The sequence below is a fragment of the Sturnira hondurensis genome, unplaced genomic scaffold (assembly GCF_014824575.4).
Source record: "Sturnira hondurensis isolate 20B ecotype Veracruz unplaced genomic scaffold, ASM1482457v3 Scaffold0007797, whole genome shotgun sequence".
Taxonomy (NCBI): Eukaryota; Metazoa; Chordata; class Mammalia; order Chiroptera; family Phyllostomidae; genus Sturnira; species Sturnira hondurensis.
Window position 1 is genome coordinate 471825 of NW_028080428.1, and position 9866 is coordinate 481690.

A 9866-nucleotide genomic window follows, 5' to 3' on the forward strand; every position below is an offset into this window, starting at 1 on the left:
AAAGATTAAATTACGCTCCGAGGCAGCCAAGGGGTTGTTTTAGGAAGGTTTTCCACTGTGAGGCTGGTGGGAAGCTGGGCCGGTGCCCGAGCCCCCGTGTCCTGGGCTTTCACCCTCTGCAAGACTTTCAGGTCCCTAATTGGGCCTGGGCTGCCCCTCTGTCCCTAGTGGAATGTTGTCTGAGAGGTGCCCTGTGGCTTCCCACCGAGGCTGCGGGAGCAGAGCCAAGTGGGGGAGTTCACGCTGCCCAGGGAGGGCAGTGCCCTCTCCTCCCTGCCCAGTGCGTGTGCTTGGAGGCAGCATCTGAACTGAGGCGTCTACTAACCGGCCCAGGGGGTCGGTCATACAGGCACTTGCTGTATGACCTTGGGCAGATCCCCTCCTCTGGGCCTCTTGTTCTTCGTTTGTTAAGTGGCTCGAAGAAAAGCCCACCAGAAATCTTTTATTGAAACAATATATTGGGTTCATAAGATCAATATATAAAGTAGATACTAGAGGAGGTGGATCGGCTAAAGTAGGGGAGGGGTGGAGAGAAAGCAGCCCCCCGCATCGCTAACCCCCCCCCCCCAGCTCATCCTTGCGGGCAGCATCTTCCTCCCCAGGCGCCCTTGCCTGCAGTACCTCTGTTACACCAGAGGCCCCATCCCGGCCTCCATGCTGTGGTCCTAAACTCAATATGAGGAAGTGAACTGTTTGTTTTCTTCTTTAAATTTTTTTATTTAATTCTTGTTCAAGTACAGCTTTCTGTCTTGTATTCCCAGCCCTGCCCGCCCCCCGCCCCATGCTCCCCGCCTCCCTCCCATTTCCGCCCCCCACCCTTAGTTATTGTCCATGTGTCCTTTATACTTGTTCATGTGAGTCCATCCCCTTTTCCCCTATGATTCTCTCCAGCTGTTTGTTTTCTTAAAGAAACGATGCATCTGGGAAATCGTATGTGCTCAACGCATGTTTAATTTGGGACATGGTCATCGATTTTCTCCCTCCCTCCCTCCCTCCCTTTCTTCAGCCCCTCCTTTTTCTTTTCTCTCTTCTTTTTACCTTTTGTCTGAACTCTTTCAGAGTTTCCCCTAAGCTGAACTGCGTTCAGTGAACTTCCCCTGTTTGCGGCTGGGTCCCTGCACTGATGGGCGTTTTGGGGCTGAGGGGCCCACGGAGCCATCCAATCCAATATCCTCACCCTCCGTGCAGGGCGGCTGGAGTTCAGTGAGGTGGGAGCACAGGCCGGCTCCCAGCTGCCTTTGTATTGGGTCGGCCAAGAAGTCCGTTCAGTTTTTGTTTCCCGTAAAATAAAAGACACGTTCTTCATTTTCACCAATAACTTTACTGATTTGGATATTTTCAGTGTGTCAGCTATCTCCTGCGTGGTACGGTGTTGATTATTCCGAATTGATGTCTCGATTTGATCTGTCCACTTCAGCTGGCCTACCTGACCGTGGAGCTTGGTCCAGTGAGAGATCCCCAGCACGAAACTTCGAAAACCGCCTCTGACACATTTGACCAGTCACAGCAGCTTCTCCACACACCACACAAATTGGGGTTTTTTTGCACTTCAGTTGCGTTTTTACCTTTCTTGACATAATAAAGCATAATATGCTGAAAATGTTGTGTATTTTCTTCCACCTTGAATATTAAAATGGCTATGCAAAAAGTTCACCCGTTTGGACAAGACTTTTTTAATGTCTGCTGATACGACAGCTGTCACAATACAGTCCAACGACATTGTTTCAAATAAAATTGACGATAGCTCCATGTTACTCAGAGCCATCTGACGGAACCAAACGAACTTTGTGGCCAGCCCGCTGCCTGCGCTCCATGCCATCTTTCTAAGTCTGGATTCGCTGAGGGGCTGCGACTAGTCAAGCAGGGAACTCTTACTCCCTGGGAGCAGTGGGGGCTCTGGGTGATCTGGCCACTTACAGGGACCACACTGACCTCTCCGTGGGCCGCCACCCTCCCGCCCACTCACCTGCTCACCCATTCGCTCATTTCTCCATCCATCCGTCCTGCCAGTCTCATCCACGTGTGCCTAAGGGCCCACGCTCAGCCCTGCTCCACCCTCCCTGCCTTCTGCCTGCTTGTCAGGAAAGATGGCGGCCCAGAGACAATCACGGCACAAAGGAGACTCACCTGAATGCCACAGGGGAGATCTGCACAGTTCCAGCCGGCTCAGGAGAGCAGGTGCGGGGAACCAAATCAGGGTCCATGGTGTAGACACTGGGCATTGATAATTGGGGGTGATCATGGGGCGGAATTGGAGGAAGAACCTGCAGACCCAGGTGTGTGCGTGCAGGGCATGGTGGGAAAATGGGAACTGGACTGGATGATACAGCGTGGGGGCAACCTCTCTTCCCAGCACGCGGTGACCTAGGTCTCGGGGGCCAGGCTTCTCTGCTCCTGGAGGGTGGGGTTAGGGAAGTGGCCCTACCGCCCAGGCGTGCTCAGTGGCACCTGCATGCACTTCGAGCCAAGTCTTGGTCTCTCGACCCTCATCCAGGTCCCAACCCCCTGAGAGGGCCATCTGAACTGTCCAGGGTCTCTGCTGCCCCTGCCGGCTCACCACCCCGTCGTGGGGTCAAGGCAGATGCTGTAGCAAGTGTGGCCCCAGCCTGCTGCTCAGACCGCGGTCCCAGGTAGGGCCGGCCAGGTGGTCAGTAAGCCCCCAACAGCCATTCCCCCATGCTGGCCACGCTGATGCCTGAAGCCTTTATTCCCGGTTTAGGGACTCCAGATTCAGCCCCCATCCTGGGGCGGCTCCAACAGGATAGGTGGCCTGTGTGGGTGGCCTCAGGCTGCACCTGAGCAAGGGATTGGCCTCTGCCCTCAAACCCTAGCCAACCCCGCCCTTTCGGGGGCTGATTCAGAAATTCCCTCCCCGGGAACAGGGGGAGAGGGGCTCCGCCGGCCGGATGTGAATCTCGACTCCACCACTTGCTAGGTATGCGGCCTCAGTTTCCCCACTTATAACGTGGGGATTATTACCTACTTCAAGTATTGTTGGAATTTTAAATAAAGTATGTAAAGCCCTGAGCACAGTGCCAAACACAGAGCAGTTGGGGCCCAGGCCTCCGGAGGGCTGAGCAGCCCCAAAAGAAGAGGAAGAGGAGGAAGGTTGCCGGAGAAGAGAGGGCAGGAGGGGTGCCACTTGGCTCCTGGGCCACAGGCTAGCAGGGCTCCGAGGTGGGTGCGTGGGCTCTTGGGGCTGTCCTTGGGCACTTGGACTATGTCCAGGCCCAGCCAATCACTGACAAACCATGTGTCACCTCAGGTGTCACCCCAGGTGGAAAAGGGACCGTTGGGGCGGGACCCAGGACAACCCAGGGACTGCGCTTTTAGTAAGGGGAGTCGGGAACGATGCTCCCGCGCAGCTCTGAAGGATTGGAGGGGAGAGTCGCCCCCTGCTGGTGCAGAGCAGGAACTGTATCTCTTGCCTGGGTGGAGAGGGTGAGTTTTGGAGCCCTTGGGCCATCAGAGCCCAGCACAACGAATGGATCCGGGATCCACGGCACCCCCCCGCCCCCCCCGCCCCCCGCGCACTGACAACTGCCGTGAGAACCTCGGGCTGATTCTCCTAGCTGCAGGATGCTGGGAGAGATGCCACTGTTCCCCTGTCCCCATCATGGCTTTCTGCCCATCAGACGCCTTAGACCAGGGCTGGAGCACTCAAACGTTCGCAGGGCCAGGTGATGTGTAAGAGAGGGCTGGACTAGGTGTGGGCACCAGTGAGTGGCGGGGCCGCGGAGAAGCGCAGGGCACCTGTCCAGTCTGCAGGGGGCAGCTGGCCGCTCAGCACCAGCTGGTGTTGCCATGGGGATATGCAGGCTCGGGGTTGCCAGATCTTCAGATATTTTAAAAATAGCTTGAAATCTGGACTCTGTGAAATGTTCCAATTGTGTAGGCGACCCTCCTCCCACCTTCTGGAATCCCTTTGTCTGCTCTGCTTCCCCCTCTTCTAGGAGCCACGAACTCCAGCAAGTGATTCCTCGTAGAAGAAGGCAGGACTCCCTTGGGTTAGCCCTGGCCCTGCCTGCCAGCCGGACCTCGGGGTTTGGTGAGCAGGGCCTTCGAAGTCTGTTCAGCTGGGGACCTTTATCCAGCACCTGCTTTGGGCCGGGCCGTGTGCAGAAAGGTGTTGGAGACCGAAGGAAATGGAGATGACACAGAGCGTCGCTTCAGGGAGATCACAGACCTGAAAGGGGAAGCGAAGGGGGCAGGCATCCACGGAGTCCGTGACACGTGTCAGGCACTCTGAGGACATGGTCCCACCTGCTTCTCCACTGAGTCATGTCGGCCACGTGGTTCCCGCCTGTAACCAGCCCTCCGTGGTGGGGGGGATGGATTTGGACCACACTGTACTCTAGTTCTTTGTGCATCTTTATCCTCGCTGTTCCCAAAGCCAACTCCTTCTCAGGTCCTCAAATGTCACCTCCTCAGGGAGGTCTCCGGGACCAGGTGAACGAGAGTAGCCCCCACCCCCTTCAACCCGAGGGCTTTGTGCACTTCGAGGCTGTGATCACTGCCTGAAACTGCGTGCTGCTGCTGATCGGCTCCCGCCCCTGCCGCGGGCCTGCGCAACTCATTGCCGGGCCCCACTGGCAGGCCTCAGTTTTTCACTCACAAAACGGGCGCTATGCTAACAGTTCCAACTTGTACGTTGTGAGGAGGGTGGGTGCCTGTGGCCCCGTGAGGTGGGAGCTGGGAGCCCATCTTGCAGGGAGCATTGCGTCCGTTCTGCCTGCCTTGTTTCCCGCCCACGGCCCTCCCCCGACTTGGCAGAAGAGCGGAGTGAAAACGATGGGCTGAGCCTCTGGGAGCAGACGGTGCAGGAGAGAAGAAGCCATAGATGCGGGAGGGGGGCGGAAGGGGATGAAATCCCAATTCAACTGTCCTCTCCTGGTCCTTGGGCTTCAAGTCGCCCTCCCTGGGGGATGTGGGCAGACGGAGATTTACTGTGATGCAGGCAGGAGCTGCTGCCCGGAGCAGACTTGGCTGTGGGGACCCCTTTGGTGGCAAAGGTGCCAGCAACCAGGTACTCAGCTGTTTGGACAGGAGTGGGAGCCTGGAGCGGGGGCTGGGCGTGGGAGTGGGGGTTGGCCAGGTGGTTCACAGTCAGGTGCGTGTGTATCTGCTGAACCCACAGGGTATATAATCACAGACAACTGCCTGTCTGGGGCGGGGACATTGGTGGCCCACCCCAGGGCTCCGACCTCCTCTGAGTGTAGTCAGTGCTGTTGATGAGAGTCAGTCAGGTTCATAGAGAACCTGGAGCTAGGACACAGGGTGTCTGCGTAGGAGGCGAGAATCCGAACCCAAAGCGATCAGAAGGTCGAATGCCGGCCTGCCACTTTCTGGGTATGCCACCTCCGATGTGCCACATCAGTGTTTTGGAGCTTGGTCTTCCGATCTGCAAAGTGGGGGCAGTGCCACCCACACTGCAATACTATGTGGGTTAACAAGACAACCTCCAGGCAGTGGCCAGCACAGGGCCCGGCCCGCAGCAGGCCCGCACTGGCAGGCAGCCGCTGCTGCAGTCCAGGGCACTGCGAGCTACTTAAGGACAGGGGACTTGCCTTTCGGTGCTGCGCCCCCGGCGCCTGGTACGGCGTGGGCACCGAACAAATGTTTGCCAGATGAATGAACAAGATGGAATCCGACAGGGATAAATGTCAGCTCCCGGACTCGGATCCAAAGACCCAGCCGCACACGGATGCGGTGCGGGGGTGGGGAGAAATGTCTCAGCAACAAGCAGTCCATGCAAGCGAAGCCAGGGTATTCAAGCTGACGGAAATTTTGGTGGACACAGGGTGGCTGCCTGAACCAGCCAGGACAAACTCAGGCGGCTTTATTGGAGGGCCAATGCTGGGAACCAGGGAGGCCACGGCATCAGACCGGAGCCAAGGGCCACGTGCCCTTCTGCGCTGCCCCTGTAGGGAGGCCAGCTGACGAGAGGAGGCAGGGAATGAGGGCTGAAGACCCCCCAAGCTGAGGTGTGGTTGGGGAAAGCCAGGCACTGAGCTTGGAGAGGACGAGGTCCTGGGGACCACTTGGTGGCGTTCAGATCTTGTCTCTTCCACTTGCTCTACACAGTTAGTACAGTCTCAAGCCTCAGTTTCCTCATCTATAAAATGGCAAGACACGGCCCGGAGGTCATTCGGCTGCCGGAGACGGGCGGGGGTGGGGGCCGGAGTCTCGCTGGACTCAGTCCGGCGCTGCCCCACTGAGCTCCCAGCACCAGGGTTATCCACACTGGAGGGCAGCTGGAGGGGAAGCTGCGGGGGGGGGGGGGGACGGTGTCTGTTTGTGTGGGTTGGACTAGGATGACAGGGGTGGCCTCTCCCACCCTGCTGTCCTCCCTTTTTTCCATTTGAAGCTGATCCTACAGTCCCGTGGCTTTTCCCGAAGTCAGCTTCCCTCTCGCCGCACGTTTTGGGTGTACGTTGCGTGTGCAAAAGGCTAGGCTCCAGGTTCCTCTTCCTCCCACAAACCATCCTGTGCTGCAGCCCGTCCGCCTGGGGCTCCCCGTGTGCCCTCTGGTGGCTGTAGGCGGCACTGCACTAGGTTCTGAGGAAGGTGGGGAGTGGAGCCCACCAGAATTGGGTTGGAATCGGACAGCTTGGCAAAAATGCTGGACCTCCATCCATAGATGACTGGATAAACACAATGTGATACACACACACACTAGAATATCATTCAGCCTTAAAAAGATATAAGGTTCTGATATCTGCTACAACATGGATGAGCCTTAAAAACATTGTTCTAAGCGAAATCAGCCAGATACAAAACAACAAATATCTGCCCTGGCTGGTGTAGCTCAGTGGATTGAGCACGGGCCTGCAAACCACACGATTGCGGTTTGATTCCCAGTCAGGGCACATGCCTGGGTTGCAGGCCAGTTCCCAGCAGGGTACTCACGAGAGGCAACCATACATTGATATTTCTCTCCTTCCCTTCCTCTCTTAAGATATTAAAAAAAAAGAACAACAAACAAGTATGATTGCATTTATGGGAGGTATGTAGAATAGAACATTCACATTTATAGAAAGTAGAGTAGAATGGAGGCTATGGGGGAGCTTGGGAGGGAGGGGAGCTATCCCCATGGGTGCAGAGTTTCTGTATGAGACAGTGAAAATGGTGTGGAGACAGTGCTTATGGACGATGAAAATGGTGTGGAGATGTGCTTATGGCCGCGGACCACTGGCAGTGCACTTAATACCACTGACTCCCACGCCGCAAATGGTTATATGAGCACGTACAATAAGCTAAAGGTCGTTTATTTAATAAATGGTGTTGGGAAAAATGGAACTAGACCACCTCCTTATTCCACACACAAGAATAAATTCAAAATGGATTAAAGACTTAAATGTTAGACCCGAAACTATAAAAGTCCTAGAAGAAAACATAGGCAGCAAAATCTTGGATGTTGCTTGTAGAAGTTTTTTTTGTCAGATATAGCTTCCCTGGTAAGGGAAACATAAGAAAGAAAAAAAAGCAAACGGGATGCATCACACTAAAAAGTTTTTGCACAGCCAAGGAAATCATCGACAAAATAAAAAGACAACCCATAGAATGGGAGAAAATATTCGCAGATATATCTGGTGAGGGGTTACTATCCAAAATTTACAAAGTATGTACGTGACTCAGCACCATAAAAACAAACAACCCGATTTAAAAAATAGGTAAAGGACTTGAATAGACACTTCTCCGAAGAGGACATACAGGTGGCCATTGGACACGTGAAAACCACAGTGAGATATCACCTCACACTTGTCAGAATGGCCATCATCAATAAATCAACAGGCAAGTGCTGGTGAGGATGTGGCGAAAGGGGACCCTTTTGCACTGTTGCCGGGAATGCTGACTGGGGCAGCCCCTGTGGAAAGCACTGTGCAGACACCTCAAAAAATTAAATCTGGACCTGCCCTTGGACCCAGGGATCCCACCTCTGGGAATGTATCTGAAGGAACCCAAAACACTAATTTAAATTAAGTGCAGTAATGTAAAATATGATTAAATGGTAAATTTTATGTTATATATATTTTGCCACAATAAAAAATTTACCCCCCCCCCCCCCAGTTCTGGACCTGCAACTTAAAGACTGCACGACCTTGGTCAGGTCACAGAACTTCTCTGAGCCTCCGTTTCCCCATCTGTAAAGTGGGGGCAGTAATTCCTGCCTCGTTACCACCACCCTGGTCCAAGCCACCACCCTCTGTCGCCTGGAGGACGGCACCCAGCTTTGCCCGCGGTTTCTAGGCTTCACTTGCACCCCTCCTGCCCAAGTCTTTTTCAACTAAGCAGCTGGAGTATCTGAAACTAGTCAGATCAAGTTATTCTCCTGCTTAAAATTCTCCCCAAATCCCTCCTCTTGTCTGGGAAGATCTGGCCCATGACTACTTGTCCTCTCATGGTACTTTCTGTCCCTTCTCCCCGAGCTATCCCTCCATGCCCCTTTCTGCCTCCGGGCTTCAGCCCTGCTGGTTGTTGCTCCTTGGACCCGGCATTCTTGATTGTCTTGTATCGCTGACTTCTTTTCCTTCCGGTCTCAGCTCCAATGCCATCACTTCCTCCCAGAGACCTCCACTCCTTCCACCCACCCCAGGGTTGCCTCTCCTCATAGTCTACTTTGATCCCCTCCATCCCGTTTTCTTTTCTGTCTTCAGAGACCCCTTCTTGATCTGAAACGGCTTCATCTTTATCTAACTGGTTCATTCAGCGGGCTGCGGGCCAGCAGCACGCGGCTTTCTTTGTCTCCCCGCCCCCAACACTGTCCAGCTCTGCAGCTTCCGTCTTCCCCCTTCTTGAATACGCATCTGTTAAGGCCAGCTAGCCTTCCCGGTTTCAACATCAGGTGTTAAAAAGTCTGATTCTTTCAGGACAGCGCCCCAAAGAGTTTGGGAGTGCAGTGTGGGGACGTGTGAAGCTTGTGTCCCAACGGTTCAGCCCAGCCCCGGACACGCTCACACACAAAACACAACCCCAGCGAATTCTGAATCTGGGTGGTGAGCACACAGGGGTTTATTGCACTGTTCTTCCAACTTGTCTGTGTGTTTGAAAATTCTCATTAAAAAGCTGGGCCCCAAAGAAGCTGATTTTGCCAAGTTGAAAAATAAGCCTGGTTCTGTCTAAGTAAAAATACTATCCCCCATCCAATAGAAGGTTCACCTATTCAAGCTGCCCTGGTTTTCTGCAGGGGGGAGGCGGAGGGGCCTGGCAAGTCCCTGGTCCTGGGGGATGTCTCTTCCACTCGTTTTGATCCACCTCCTGTCCACTGCCAGCAGCTGCTTTCCTGCTGCGTCAGGGCTCAGAGGGGAGGGGGGATGAAAGGGCACAGGTGGGCTGTCCTCCAGGGTGTCTCCATCTGTGCAGTGGAGACAGTGGAGTTGCTGAGAGATTCTCAAACACTGACTGCTTCGTGACAAAGTTTGCATCTGGGTGTGGTGCAATGAGATATGACATTTGAAAGCTCCTATCCAGTCTAAAATTCTTCAGTTTATGGAACTGTTCTTTATTTTCAGGTCATGCCCTTCTCATGTTTGTGATACTACATTGTCTCAAAAATGGGCAAGAAACCGGGAGAGGGGAAGGTATAAGTGAAACAAGATTTGCAAAGTGTTGATGAGCCTCGGAGCTGAGTGACCTCGATCTGTGTTTGAATGTTTCCATAAGAAAAGGCTTTAGCGACTGATGGAACGGATCAGAGCTGGCCAGAGTTTGCGGGTGAAACTGGGGAGCATTTTAATTCTGAAGGGGCCCCAAAGTGGCAATTAAAAACCCCCACAAAAATGGAGATAGAGGAGAATGAAGAGGAGGAGGAGATGAAGATTGGTGTAGAAATTGGATAAATGCAGACAGAGGGCTTAGGTTGGCAG